At 44.8% G+C, this 15,557-nt stretch overlaps 1 pseudogene; it reads left to right on the forward strand.

Moving 5' to 3' along the window:
• The first annotated feature begins 14,939 nt into the window (after window positions 1-14,939).
• Window positions 14,940-15,244, forward strand: LOC144769431 (prostaglandin reductase 2 pseudogene; annotated as a pseudogene).
• Window positions 15,245-15,557: the final 313 nt, after the last annotated feature.

The following is a 15,557-nucleotide window of genomic DNA, read 5'->3' on the forward strand; positions in this document are numbered from 1 at the left end:
AGACTAGGAATCAGTACTATATTTCTGCTGTCCAGCCGGACAGGATTATTTGATATTTCAAATTATTAGCAACAGATAACGAGGGGACACAATCCTGCATCTAACAAGGTATACATAAAACAAAACAAAACAAAGGCTCATGCAGAACTAAATGCTTGTACATAACGCATTAAATAAAACAGGCATAAATTTGAGGATACACCCTTTCACATGAACAATGACAAATCAGATTGTGTTTACGGTGTACAAAAAGTCGACGACGTTTCGATCCCATGAAACCAATTGTGGTATCATCATCAGGACATTAAGTTACATGCCTGAGTAAATGCAGTGGAAGTGATTAAGGCCTTACAATATAAGTGCCTAGAACCAGACCGCACCAATCGAAACCAACTATTGATTGCGATTCCCTGAAGTCGACCGCTGATTACAGCTGTAGGATTTAGCAATAGGCGGGATCAAGCCTCACAAGGAGAAATGCCTAGAGTTGGACCGCGGCGGCGTGTCCAAATGGGCAACAGGAGAGGGAAACAGGAATAGAGTGCTCAGTGAATACTGCGGAGTGACGAGCAATTACTGAAGTAATAGGCCCCATAATGTAGGATAGTTAGCCCGCAACGGCATCTCCAGTTGAGAGTCGAAAGAGAAGCCCCTGGAGTCAGGGTAGCCTGAATTGCGATTCTCCTATTAACATGACCAGAGAATCTGGATTCCATTAAAGACACGGAGGCTAACATTATGCATTAATCCTTTAATGCAGCTCACAAACAGCCGCTTACATCACAAAGACTAGAACAATAACAAAATGACATCATAGTATCTATAAAAGGCATGTGCCAGAGAAGATCAGCCTCTTTTAAATGCGGCTCTCAAACAGATAAGTTGTCTTGCTTACTCTTTCTTTCAATTTGTTTTTACTGATATTGTTTAGACCATATATTGATATGCTACTCTATATATGTTAAGCTATATTTGGTATACATAGATGTCTTAGAGGTTGATAGGATGCTTATTTCCTATTTTGTGATCGCCATGCTTTAACTCTTCATCATTTTGGCTCAACCCTTGACTTTCGTACCTCTTGGTTACCCTCGCCGTAACCCCCTTCCTCAAGGACTTCCAATTTATGGTTGTCTTTCCCCTTACCTTTCTTCATCCATGTCCGATTTAAAGGACTCTCCCTCTCTCCGCGTTCTCACCTCCCGCGATCCGCCTAGATGCGCGATCCGTGTAGATGACATTATCGCGCATAAAATTCATTTAATCTTGACCTCTCCCTTTTCAAGTTTTTCTGGCTCGCGCTCGAAACGCGTATAGATTCCCCCGCATTAGAGTAATGACCCTCGGCAGCGGTGGCGCAGCGCGCCCTGCCTTCTAAGGGTCATTCCTCTTTCCTTTGAGGCTTCCGTGGCTCGAGCGCTTCGGTTGCTCTATAGAGCCTTTCCGACTCGACGATCAGCTGTTTTCCTTCGTCTGCCTTGATAGCTTTGCACTAAATAGCATTTCATTGCCAAACGGAAGCATACCTAGTTTATTTGGACCCTTTGGTAAGAAAACATTTAAAAAAAGAAAAAAAAGAGGGCAAGGTCAATTTATAACATTATAATTAACATGAGATAGTATATTTGTTGATAAATACCATTTAGCATAAGATAGCATACTTGATAAATACCATTTGGAGTACACTTAATAAAACTATTTGAGACATTATATAACAACGATCAGTTGTACCACCTTAACTTCCTTAAACCAATTATTAATTCACTCCCCATATTTTAAAGACATATATTGATACTATGTCTGACATGGAGTCCGAGGACGCAGTTGCCAGCAACCCTGGCCACACTAGTGACTCTTTTAAAAAAATTCTAAAGAAAGAGATGTGGTCATGCATGATAGATACCCTTAAAGAGGTAATGTCACACAAAAGAGCGCTAAGTAATGATGGCGAAACCCCTCTTGAACCTTCTTTCTCAAAAGCCCTCAAGAAAGTCAAGCACAATGTAGGCACTACTGGTGGTATTGCTGACCCAATTGACATTGGAGGTCCTAGCACCTCACGCAGTATGGGAGGCCATAGCGCCTCAAAAGGTGTTGGTGCCCCTCGTGGCACAATCAGGTTGGGTCTCCCTGGCGGCACAGCTTTGGCAGGTGCCCACAGCGGCACAAGTGGTGACAATGCATTTGCTGACTCAGACTCACACTCATGCTCATGCTCTGACGTGGTATACACCCGTTACAACGGATCTTTTACTCCGCAGACCCATTACAACGCGACCATTACTCCGCATACCATTACAACGCATTGCGCTGGGGGGCGTTCTAGGATAGGGAATAAGTATAATTTACTATCCAACACCTTCCCTAGGGTCCATGGGGACTGGAGTTAGAATAGTAAATTATACTTACCACTATCCAGCGCCCCAAGGCGCTATGCGTTGTAACGGTATGCGGAGTAAAAGTCGCGTTGTAATGGTCTGCGGAGTAAAAGTATGCGTTATAACGTCATACATCCTCTGACGTAGAAGAAGTCTATGAGCCTTATGACGAGTTTGTATTTGACCTTAACGATAATGACTTAGACGACATGGATCTAAAAGCACTTTCCGAAGCTGATTCTTCCCCTTCCTCGAAAGACGCGATCCTTGACCCCCTAGGCGGTGAGATGTTCTCCCCTAACAACATTTCCCGTCCTAACACCTCTAGATGGTTCCCTCACGACCATGTCGCTAAGTTTGTTACCAGATGGCTAAGGAACACTCTCGAGAGAGATACACGTAATACCATGCGGTCCGAATGCCCCAGACCATGTATTGATGATAAGGTCTGTCAGATCCCCTAATCTAGATCCAGACCACATTAAGTTTCTATTTAAACTAGGAAGAGATCCCAGGAAAGGTCTTGAAAGGGCCCTTAAGGCGTATCAAGATCGCCTTCTGGATATCCTGGGACCACTTACCAGAATCCTCGACCTAGCAGAGGAATCGCATATTTCAAATACTCCCCTTGACACTGATCTAATAAGAGGATGGAGCCAGAGGGCAATTGCACTCTTAGGCAACGCTAACTCCGGTCTTAACATGGAGAGAAGGAAAACTATCCTTAACTGGATTAATCCTAAACTCGGCGACCTCGCAGAAAAAGAGCCCTCCAATAAGCCTAAAGGTCTCCTCTTTGGGGAAGACATGATCAAAACAATCGGCAAATATGTTGCCACCTTCACCGCTTTAGACAGGGCACAGAACAACATGAGAAAAGTCTTCCCAACAAATGTTTTGGGACAGGCCGGAAGAAGGGGCCGCTCTTCCGGCCGTGGAAACTTTCGGCCCTTCTCATCAGGCAGAGGAAGAGGCGCCAGTGGTAGAGGCTTCTACCCCTCCAACAGACAATTTTACCCTCAGAGAGGACGAGGTTCACATGGCAGAGGCTTCTCCTCCCGTGGAGCATCAAACAATAACTCCCAAAGTAAGTGCCTTTACTTCTCTCAAACTCTTTTTTCATGTTTGGAAAAGATTTACCCAGGACCCGTGGGTTCTAGAGACAATCCGGGGCTTCAAGATAGACTTTGTAGATATTCCTTCCCAGACAATTACACCCAGACACCTGAATCTGCCTTTGGAACATCTAGCAATCGTCAAAGAGGAAGTTTCTTCTATGCTCAAGAAAGGTGCCATTGTCGAGGTACCTTGGTCCCAAAGGAAATTTGTAAGTACCCTCTTCTTGGTCGAAAAGAAGACAAAGGTTGGAGACCAGTGATAAACCTTCGTGAGGTAAACAAATACCTCGTTTATCGACACTTCAAGATGGAAGGGATCCATCTTCTCAGAGACCTTCTCCTTCACGGAGACTGGTTGGTCAAACCGGATCTAAAAGACGCCTATTTTACAATCCCCATGGCCAAGGAACATCAACCCTTTCTCCAAATTATTTGGGAAGGACACCTTTTTCAATTTCAGGCACTCCCTTTCGGTCTCTCGTCCGCCCCTTGGTGCTTCACCAAGGTCATGAGAACGATCGTATCCATTCTGAGAGAAAGAGGTATTCGTCTTATTATCTACTTAGACGACATCCTCATCATGTCTCAAACTCATTCCCAAATTTTGGAAGATCCCAAGGTCTCCATGGATCTGATAGAGAACCTCGGGTTCATTATAAACAGGGAATAATACATCCTTTCCCCCTCAAAATCCATAGAATTCCTAGGTTTCACTGTGGACATCTCCAATTGTCTCCTATTGCTCCCCAAAAAGAAAATTGCCAAAATCCGGAAAGAAATCAGTTTTTTTCTGAAACAGCAATCTCTCTCCCTGCGAGAACTGTCCAGACTCCTTGGTCTACTCTCTTCTTCAATCCAAGCTATCTTCCCGGGTCCACTAAATTACCGTGCTCTTCAGAGAGTGAAAGCCAATGCTCTCCGGTCCGGTCTTTGGTACGGGGACCATGTTTCACTAGATCAACAAGCCAGGCTGTAACTCTCTTGGTGGCTAGACAATTTGGACGCTTGGAATGGAAGGGCTATCATCGGCGCGACTCCGGACTTTGTTTTGGAGTCAGATGCCAGCCTTCACGGTTGGGGAGCACGTCTCCTCGGCCAAGACACCGGTGGAGTATGGACCCATTCAGAGTCCTCCAACCATATAAACTTCTTAGAATTGACTGCTGGTCTCTATGCCTTGATGAGTTTCAGACACTCTCTTCAAGGCAGATCCGTTCTTCTGAAAATGGACAACGTTTCCGCAGTCTCTTATATCAACCGACTCGGTGGTACGATGTCTGTGGACCTATCAGATCTGGCCAAGAAACTCTGGATGTTCTGTTTGGAACACAAGATTTCTTTGAGGGCAGAATATCTTCTAGGGAAATCCAACCTATCGGCAGATTGGAACTCGAGATTCCTTCAAGACTTCAGCGATTGGAAACTCGATGTGTCTGTTTTTAATTCCCTGGATCACTTTTGGGGTCCTTTCGACGTGGACCTTTTCGCCAGCCGGTTGACCTTCCAACTCCCTCACTATTTCAGCTGGATGCCAGACCCGGGCGCCCTGGCTGTGAACGCTTCTCTGCAGTCTTGGGCTCCTCACCGCCCTTATGCGTTCCCGCCATTCGCAATGATTCAAAGGGTTCTGCAGAAAGTGAGACAGGAACAGTCCTCTCTTGTCCTGATAACTCCATTCTGGCCATCTCAAGCCTGGTTCCCCACAGCTCTGGAACTTTCTTGCGACGTTCCCTTCCTGATTCCCGCAACTCAGGGCCTCCTCATAAACGCAAACGGAGAATTGAATGTCCGCTGAATAAAGTGGTGCGATTGGCCATTAGAAATGCTGGGCGCAGCAATGTGAACACCTAGGTGTGGACCGCGGCAGCGTGTCGAGGCAGTAGGCAGGTTTCTGGGCATACACATCACAACAGATCTTTACTCAAGAGGGGTCCAAATACCACACTTTCACTGACACAGGTAAACATGTCTAGTCACACTATCAATTTAAAAAGCACTGTATGCTGTCAGAGCGGCTTAATGTACTATACCTAGAAAAGCAACAGTAGTCCTTTGTCTTCCATGAGTGTCTGCTTGGATTGCTGCTCCAGGTCACACAACAGGTCTACGACCTCGTATAGTCTGGGACAGTCTGATGCCGCTGCACATACACTTAGATTAGCATGACACCAGAGCAAAAATAAAAGTCAGGATACTTCATACATATGTAACTTGGTACTCATGGTAGGGTAACACTTCCATACATCATGCAGGAGGTGTTCCCATCCCAACAGATGCCCCTCTCTGACCTGACTATATAGATCCTTTGTTCACCATTGCAGAATACTGCTAATTTGACTGGCAAAATCAAGAGGAAAAGTCTATCTTCATTCCCAAGCTCTGTGCTGCATTGTGCAATCTAGGTCTAGTAAAGAGAAAGCCCATTTCAGCAATTTGGGATTCACAACATTCATTGCCATCAACTATGTGAGTGGTTTGTGTTCAGTCTGGCAGCCTTCTTGGTAACAAACAAGTAACACCAGTACCTGCTCAAAGCCCAAGCTATGGCAAACCAATATTTCTCATTGGCTTCCCAGTTCTGTTACCTGGTAAGCAGTCTGCTGGATGCTCACTACCCTTGTAATCAAATTGAGCCAGTATTGCTTCAAGTACCTTATCTGAGGCTTCAGTCTGTACAATGAAGGGCTAACTAATGTCATGGGCTTTCAATACAGGTGTAATGAACAGTGCTCTGTTGAGGTCCTCAAATGCCTTCTGACATTATTATGTCTGTTATGTTGCCTGTTTTGTCGGTTGGTTGACTGTGTAGGTCCTAGCTCGTGCCCCACTCTACCTCCCTGAGAATCCTGCGACCGCTTACCTTTGTTACAGTGAGTGTCAAGTGTGGAAAGGGTCAATCAATCAGCTGATCAGTATTTATTAAGCGCTGTACTGTCAACCCTAGTGGTATCTGCGCACTGAGGATGCCGGAACTCAGTCGAGGTTTTCTATATTTTCCTGAAGGTTTTCAGGGTGGGTGCTGTCTGGATAGTGTTGCCCATGGACCAGTTTGCAGAGCCATAGCAAGATGGTACCACCACCAAACTACCTTAACCACCATGATTGGGACTCAGTAAACTCTGTCTGCCATGTGAATCCCCGCATACTCCAATCCGATCGGGTCTGACAAAAGTTCAAAAGAGCTTTTGTAAATCATACATCTAGGGCCAGATGTAGGTGGCCAATTACCGGTCGATAACGGCCAATTTCGGCCGTTACCGACCGGTAATTGGTTTTCGAGATGTAGGGGCCAATATTTTACAGATTCAGTAAATTTACCGAAACGGTAAATTTACTGAATCTGTAAAATACCGAATCGGTAATTATACCGATTCGGTAAAACCCAGATGTAGGTAGCACTGTTTCCAGTGCTACAGGCCTTCAGAATTCGGTATTTTACCACCCAATCCTATTGGGTGGTAAAATACCGAATAAATACCGATTCGGTATGATTCGGTATTTAAGAAGTGGTAAAAAAGATTTACCTACATCGGGCCCCTAGTCACAAAAGTATACATAAAGCAAGACACCTAGGCCCTCATCTAAAATTGTCAAGAGCAATATTGCCAGAGAGATACTGCTTCGGGCACCAACAAGTTTATCTTCTGGTGTCTCTTGGCTCAGAATTATTGTTTCTCAAACTCTGCATCCAATCATTTTAGGTCTGGATGCTCTGGACCTAGAAACATGTGAGGAGCTGCTGTGCTGCAGGCTGTGGCTGCACTCAGCCCCTGTCCACCCTCATACTTTAGAATGGGGAGCAGAAAAACTACCCCCACTGAAGAGAAGCAAATCCTGCCTCACATAGGCAGTAAATGTGCACAGAATTGGACCCATAACTTCCACCGGTATTGAATATTTCACGTGTTATTTCCCACTCCAAGAGATGCAGTGCATAATCCCTGTTAATGCAGAGGAGTAAATATCTGACCCGGTCTCTCTGCTAAGTAAATGGGAAACTCATAATGAGTGCCTAAAAATCGCATACATTCGCTAAATGATTTTTAATTCCAACATTTATTATGGTCATAAAATGAGGGACGGATGAAATTTGTGATAGTCTGGCATAATTAGCATAATTTTGTGTTATTCTTGCTACGCGAAATTCCTGAAATTATGCTATTATAGATGTAGTAACACACTGCGAGTAGTTGGACAGCTTTGTGCAGGGGTTGCATTTGTTTATACGTGACTAAGTCCCGCACAACACATCTTATTTCTCAGATTTCCTTTTAAGGAGGCAGCCAACATTGAGCAGCTGGGATTTTGACAGCTGGAAACGATTTCTAGTCAAAATGTTGAGAATTTGAAGAAGGAGTTCACAGAAAACTCACTCGGTTCATAAACATTGTTGCAAGTGTGTCAGAGTTGCCGAGAAGTGTCTAGAAATTAATAAATCACAGTGTAAGAAATTAATTGCCCAGCTGTCAGTTATCTTTCTAAAAAATTGACAATGTTCCCTTTACCCAGCTTGATCGCATTAGGCTCAATTCAAGAGCTAGAAAAAGAAACACATATCCACCAACAATAAAAAAACACAGACAAGATCTGCTGCGTATCGCGTGTGCCTGTTCTTAATTATTTCTTTTAACAGAAATAAAAAAGATTTTCACAACATCTTCCTTGGCTGCCTGAATAACGCTTTTGCCTCTGGTAGCTCAACTTTTGTTCCAGGGCGTTACACAGAGCATCTGCCACGGCTGTCTGCACCCAGGATATGATGCTCCTGTCGGGCTCCCGTGTGGTCATAAAGAGACCCCTCAATCAGACAGAACAATACATTAAGTCAAGAACATTAGTTCTATCTCTCAAACCTTTTTCTGCGAATATACGCAGCAATCACAACTCTGTTCACTTAAGTAAGTATATCACAACTCTTCCGACTTACTGCAGTTTAGGTAAGTGGCACTCCCCGCAGCGTGGCAGGCTACCTGTTTACTAATGGTTTCATATAAATGCAACTAAACACGCTTATTAACAGTTTGTTTTCATTTGTCTTTGCCCAGTTTTTTTCTGCTGCTAGGCAGAGGTTAATATTGTCTGCTTTAATTGCACTCAATTTATCGCTCGGTCAAGAACAGAGAGGAGACAGGGCTTTATCAGGATTAAAGCGTGTGACCTCTAGGTTACACCGGAAGTCAGAACTGAGCACTTATCTAGCCAAAGCTTCTTGCTACTGGTAAAGTGGGGCAGACTGAGATGAATTTGGATGTTGCATGCGAAAACTAATGTGTACATTAGAGAGAACGGTTTAGTTGGCTGTTCAACAGAACACGCCAAGATTTAACAAGCATTTGCAATGCAACAGGTCTCGCATTTGTGAAAGCAAGAGCTCTTGGTGTTGAAAATAACAATGTTTTTTTTACTTTAGTTTTTTGAGTGCAGAGGAGTGATGATATTTGCATGGTGCTATTGCCATTTGTATAACCTCACAGCGCTGGAGATCCACAAAATGGGAAATAGGTTATGAGGGAGGAGAGACAAGAGTAATATGCTGACTCTGAAAACAAGCATTTGCAATGCAATAGGTCTCGCATTAGGAAAGTTTGAGCTATTGGTATTGTAAATGACAAATTTTTTTATTCATGTGTTGGTTTTGAAAATAGCGAAATTAATAGCTTTGTCATTTACAATGCCAATAGTTATAACATTAGCAAATGTGACACCTATAACATTTGTAATGCAATATGTGTTGTATTTACGTGACTTAGATGTATTGATATTACAAATAACAATGGCATTTAATTTGTGTTTAATAATTAATACTTAAATACAAGTTATTGTAATTTATAATGGCAATAGTTTAAACTTTTGCAAATAACTTTTGTGAAGATTATGTTCAGTGTATTTTATTGTGACGAAAATCCAAGAACAGAAGTGAAATATTAACATCTTTTTGTGACATTTGTAATAAAGCTTAAAACATTGAGAGAACATATTTGAACCAGTTGTTGTTGAATGGTTGCACAGATTGATGCTGTGGTGACGCTGAGTGATGTTGTGGTGGCAACGAGTGATGCTGTGGCGTTCAGTGATGCTGTGGTAGCGCATAGTGATGTTGTGGTGCCCCTGAGTGATGCTGTGGTGGTGCTGAGTGATGCTTGGGTACTGCGATAGATAGATAGAGTGAGTGCGATAGATAGATAGAGTGAGGGCGATAGATAGAGTGAGGGCGATAGATAGATTGATAGAGTGAGGGGCGATAGATAGAGTGAGGGCGATAGATAGATAGATATATAGATAGATAGAGTGAGGGCGATAGATAGATAGATAGATAGATAGATAGATAGATAGATAGATAGATAGATAGATAGATAGATAGATAGATAGATAGATAGATAGATAGATAGATAGATAGATATTTGTTGTGTAATAATGTGGCACTGAGAGGTATTTGGAGTGTATTTTGCGTTGAGCGCAGTGTAATTATGTAGCATATAACTATGTGGCACTGAGTGGTAGTATGAGGAGTGTTTGTTGTATTCAGCAGAATGTAATTGTGTGGCGTGTAATTATGTGGCACTGAGTGGTATTGTTTGGAGTGTATCTTGCATTGTAATTAAGTAGCATATCATTATGTGGCACTGAGTAGTATTGTGTGGAGTGTGTGTTGTATTCAGTTGAGTGCAATTATGTGGTGTGTAATTATGTGGCACTGAGTGATATTTGGAGTGTATGTTTCGTTGAGCGCAGTGTAATTATGTAGCATATAATTATGTGGCACTGAGTGGTATTGTGTGGAGAAACAGCCCAAAATGCGATATGGATTTATCATATCTTTTCACGGAAAACTGACCAGATATTTTCAAAATAAGTCCCTAATTTGTGTGGATAGACCTAGCTTCCCCCAGGAAATGGCCCAAAACACTACATGGATACATCATATTTTCCACGCAAAACTGATCCTTTTTTTCCCAAAGTGGGTAGCTGTGGATTTTGGGCCCTAGCTTAGCCGACACCCAGGGAAATCCACCAAACCGAAACACTTTTGAAAACCTAGAGACCATTGGGAAACCAGGGTGTGGTGACTTTCGTGGCTCTCACTAGTTTTTTTTTACCCAGAATCTCTTGCAAACCTCCAACTTTGACTAAAAAAACACACATTTCCCTCACAGTTCTGTGATGGAAATTTCTGGAATCTGCGGGGAGCCAAATACTTTCTTCCACCCAGTATTTCCCCAAGTCCCCTGATGAAAATGAAACTCACTATTTAGGGTAGGCCTAGTGCCCGCAACAGGAAACAGCCCAAAATGCGCTATGGATTCATGATATTTTTTAACTGAAAACTGACCTGACCTGACCTGGTGAGATACACATAGGTCACCCCGCCCTGGATTATATATATCCATGTTGCGTTCTGGGCTATAGGCCTACTCACACAAATGAGGTACCATTTTTATCGGGAGACTTTGGAAAATTCTGGTTGGTAGGATATTTATGTCTCTCCACACTTTCCAGAAGTTTGCCTGACAGACATGTGAAGAAAGTGAGTGTTTTTAGTCAAAGTTTGTTGGTAAGAAAATGTTGTGGGATCCACACGAACCACACCACCCTGGATCCTCCGTGTGTCTAGTTTTCAGAACTGTCTGGCTCTTGTAGGTTTTCCCAGGTGGTAGCCTACCCACACCCAAAAAGTGCAGCCATTCACTATTGCAAGAGGTACAATATTGAGAGTTAGCCATACTCTCCTGGCCTATGTGTAAAAACACAAAAACACAAAAAACAACATGGACAAGTCCTTTAGCAGGTTGAGGTCATGGTTGTTGACCTGTACCTTGGTAGAGGAACGCAGACAACAGGTCGTTGTCTTATGAAACGCCTCACCCACCTACCTTGTAGGTGGCATACCTCATCATCGGGGTCCAGCTGGATTGCCGAATGGAATCCAGCTGTGCTTCGATGCCTGATTACAATGGAGCAGGTTGATTGTGAAAAGTGAAGTGCTATGTGAAGTGAAATTAATTGATAAAAATGCCTCTAGGAAATGCCCATATGAAAGTTTTAATTGAGGGGTCCTAGGACATGAGTAACAAACATAGTCAGGATATATTTCAGGTGTGAATATGCCTCAATATCCCTAGAATAAGTGTAGGTCAACTAGTTTCAGCCTTCTACGCTAATCGTGAGGCTTTCTTCAGGACCAGAAATAGTGCTTGTGGGCAAAAAAGTTATGAGAGGCCACTGGGGTGTATGTATCAGCGCACACCCCAAAGTGCGCTGTGAGTGTTGTGGATCTTGTTACTTACAGATCCTGCGCGAAGAGTATCTGAAAATAAAAGGTGGACAATGCGACATGTATATTCATACAATCATCATTTTGATGGATGTCCTATGTATCTGCGTTCCTTCATGCGTAGGGTTGTAAAGCCTGGGCTGTGCATAAGGCATCATGCATGTGGTAACGTGATTAGCATGCATGATGACTAGCTGGAATTAACCATGCGTGGCTACAATGTGCCGTGGGAGCCACGCATGGTTAATTCCAGCTGGACCCCGATGATGAAGCATGCCACCTACTAGTTAAGTTGGTGAGGGGTTTCATAAGACAACCACCTGTTGTCTGCGTACCTCTACAAAGGTACAGGTCAACAACCATGACCTCAACCTGCTAAAGGACTTGTCCATGTTGTTTTTTGTATATAACCTGGGGAAAGGGACAAGTGCCAAGTACACTTCCTCACTCTCTAGTTGTTGTTTTGTTCTATGTGTAAAAACAACACCCTAAGAAATCAAGTGTCACGTCGCTTGCCAATGGGATAAAATGTCTTAGTCCGCAGGGGAGCAAAAGACTGAGGCTTATGGGGTGAGTGTGGGATGATGTTAGGATGGGCCAGACCTATCCCATTATTTTGTTAAATATATATATTCCTGTCATACAGTGGGGTTTCTGGGCCCCAGGGGCTAATTGGAGCAAACCTCCCTTGTGGGGACAAAAAGACTGGTTGGTCCCTTTTGGGGTGACGGCATGGACACTGACATGGTCTAACACCAACACCATTTACTTTTGCTGCAAAGGCAAAATATCAAGGGTCAGGTGGACTTTCTACCCCCCACCCCCAATGGAAGCACATTTGCAGCAAACTCCCAAGTCGAGACAAACCTCCTACCTGCCCCCAGTGGGCAGTAAGACACTATTGCCCCTTCCAGTTCAGGGATATGGCTCAATGCCAGGGTAGGCAGCAAACTCCTTTTACTGGGTGTTGGCTCTATTTTGAATGATCTGGTATTTAGTGGGATTTCTTCCCCTTGTGGTGAGTTGGCTATGTAGGGAATGAATACCCCTATCCACCCACCCCGGGGCAGAAAGTCCTTTGGGCTGTGGGGTGGGGAGGGCACCAACCCATGCCCATGGGGCCACCCCACTCCCCCGAAAATAAATACAGCATAAATGCAGTCCCTTGTGTCTAGTGGGCTTTCTGACACCTAAAGGGGTAATTGCCCCAATCCACCCCACAGGGGGGGGCAGAGAGACTGCACCCTTATGAATTGGTGAATGACCATGCCTATGGTGGGCAGTCCCCACCCCTACATTATTTTGTTTCGCTGGTGTTTAATGGGCTTCCTGGCCCCCTGGAGGCAAATGAGGGGTGATCATCCCCATCTACCCCCAGGGGGTTAGAAAGACTATCAACACACCTATATGTGTTTATTTTTTATAATATTCCCTGGTGTCCAATGACTTGTTGCCTACCTGGGGACAGAGTGAGAGTAATCACCCCCACCAGCCCTCAGAGGGGCAGAAAGACTAAGGGCATTATTACAACTTTGGTAGTCCATAGAACCACTAAACCCATGGTGGCAGTCTAACTACTGCCACACTGCTGGACCACCTGCAGTGTTAGGACTATGGCGGTCAGACTGCCGCAAGACCGCTGGCATTGCGGGAATCAAGGATCCTGCTGGGCCGGCTGTTTGCAACCAGCTGTAATATGCTGGTGGCGCCACTGCCAGCACTGATGAGCATATTACGATTTGCATTTTCATCGCCCTTTTCATGGCAGTAATCCGGCTGTAAAATGGCTGGTGGAAAGGCAACAAAGGGAGACCTAACAGGGACCCCTTCCCCGATTTGGGCCTGGGGTGCATGTGGAGGGGCACATGAAGTGCTCCCCTGTATTTGCACCCCCACTTCCTGCACAGTATGGCATGCATGCCACATGTGCAGGAAGGTGCAGTCAGCGGTCTGACTGCAGTGTCTGCATTAAAGGCTCTTCTATTAGCCTTGCACACCGCCACTGTCAGACCATCTGCCAGACCAGGATTTATATCCTGATCTGGCGAGCGTTCGCACCACAGGTTTGGTGGTCTTACTGCGGATGGTGGAGGACTGCCACCGCTGTAGGAACCATAAACTTGTAATCAGGCCCTTAGTCCTTTTGAGGGGTGGGTGGTCCCCACCCCTTTATTTTATTTTTATAAATAAATGCTCTCTGATGTCTAGTGGGCGTTCTGCCTTCCCAAGGGGCTGATTGAGGGTGATCATCTCCACTCCCCCCCAGTGAGGGGGGGTGCAGAAAGACTGTTGAGGCCTGTCTGGGAGTGATGGCATTGCCAGGCCCATGGTGGGAACCCCCACCCCATCTTTTTTTTAATGTTATCTTCCAATCGGCTTCCTACCCCCCCACCACCTCCCACACCCCAAGGAGGCAGATAAGGGATAATCACCCCAATCACCCCCATGGGGCATGGGGCATGGGGGCGTCAGAAAGACTTAAATATTAGCTGGGGAAGTGGAGCACAAGCCCTTGCCCTGGGCGCTGATCATCATTACAAATAAAAAAAGCCCAGACTTCTCAGGAATCTCTTCCTAAGCAATCCCAGCAAAAATAGAAAATAGGCAATCGTCTGTTGCAAAACACCAGAGGGTCCTTTATAGACCTCCTAGTGTTGGCTAATGGATGACAGGCAAACTTGGGGTTATTAATCATGACAACAACACCATTTTATTAATAATAATATTTATAACAGTTATATAAGTTAGGAATTGGGGGCTATTGTTTATAGCAATATCACTTTCTTTTTTCCAGTGGCCATCTTCTGGATATCCACACTCCAGTCACAAGAATGCAGATACTTCCTCAGCCTCGGGAAGATGTCCTCATCCTCCATCTTGAGTCATGTCAAGCCAGATGTAACCAAAATGGATCCCAATGGCCTCAGTACTCAGCTCACTCTCACGTAGGGCCCTACTTCTGCACATGTAACACGTAACATACACACTGGATGCCAACACAAGGTTCTGTGTTATTAGAGACAAGGGAACCCAATTACTTTGGTCAGGGACCTTGGGTAACAGTACATTATAAACACAGTGGTCCCGGACAAGGACAGTAAGAGAAGGAAAAAATAAATATAGACTAGGAATCAGTACTACGGTGTATGTTCTGTCATCAGGATTGGCTGTTCTGTGACCCGGAAATACTGAATTAAGGACAAATGCCGTCCGTAAAAGATCATTACGGGCAACGGACTTTGGGCTGAGTTTGCGGACTGTCCGTAAGAGGAATCGTGACAACAACTGACGAGAAGATGATTGTTCAAGGAGTTGTTCTCCATTCCCGGCCTGGTGCAGATGCTGAACCGGTTGCAGAGAACTTCCTTTTAAAGGCTATCAATATTGCAGATAAGCTCATTACAGGGCAAGTGAGAGCGCGCACCCTCTACCTCTCTGTGGACCCTTACATGACTTTGTATACTGGATTCTCCTGAATCGCCAGACCTCCCGAGGCTTCGCCGGGAGTAACAACGCTGCCGAGGCGCGGCGCAACGTTCATTTTTAATTGTGCTTGGACACTTTTACTTACCTGCTCCTCGTTTCAGGGGCTGCGCTGAGGACACCGCGCACCCCTTGTTCTCTTGGGACTTCCTTGTTTCTTGCCGCCACCAGAGCTCCCACGCTGAGCGTTCCCTCCCCCTCTGACGGGCAGGTCACGAGGGTGGGGACGGGCGTGTCCTACATCTTGGGCTGCTCTCTGGTTGGCGGGGCAGCTCCTCTGTCCCTCCCCCCCTGGCAATTTCTACC

The sequence above is a fragment of the Lissotriton helveticus genome, chromosome 7 (genome assembly GCF_964261635.1).
Source record: "Lissotriton helveticus chromosome 7, aLisHel1.1, whole genome shotgun sequence".
NCBI classification, from domain to species: domain Eukaryota; kingdom Metazoa; phylum Chordata; class Amphibia; order Caudata; family Salamandridae; genus Lissotriton; species Lissotriton helveticus.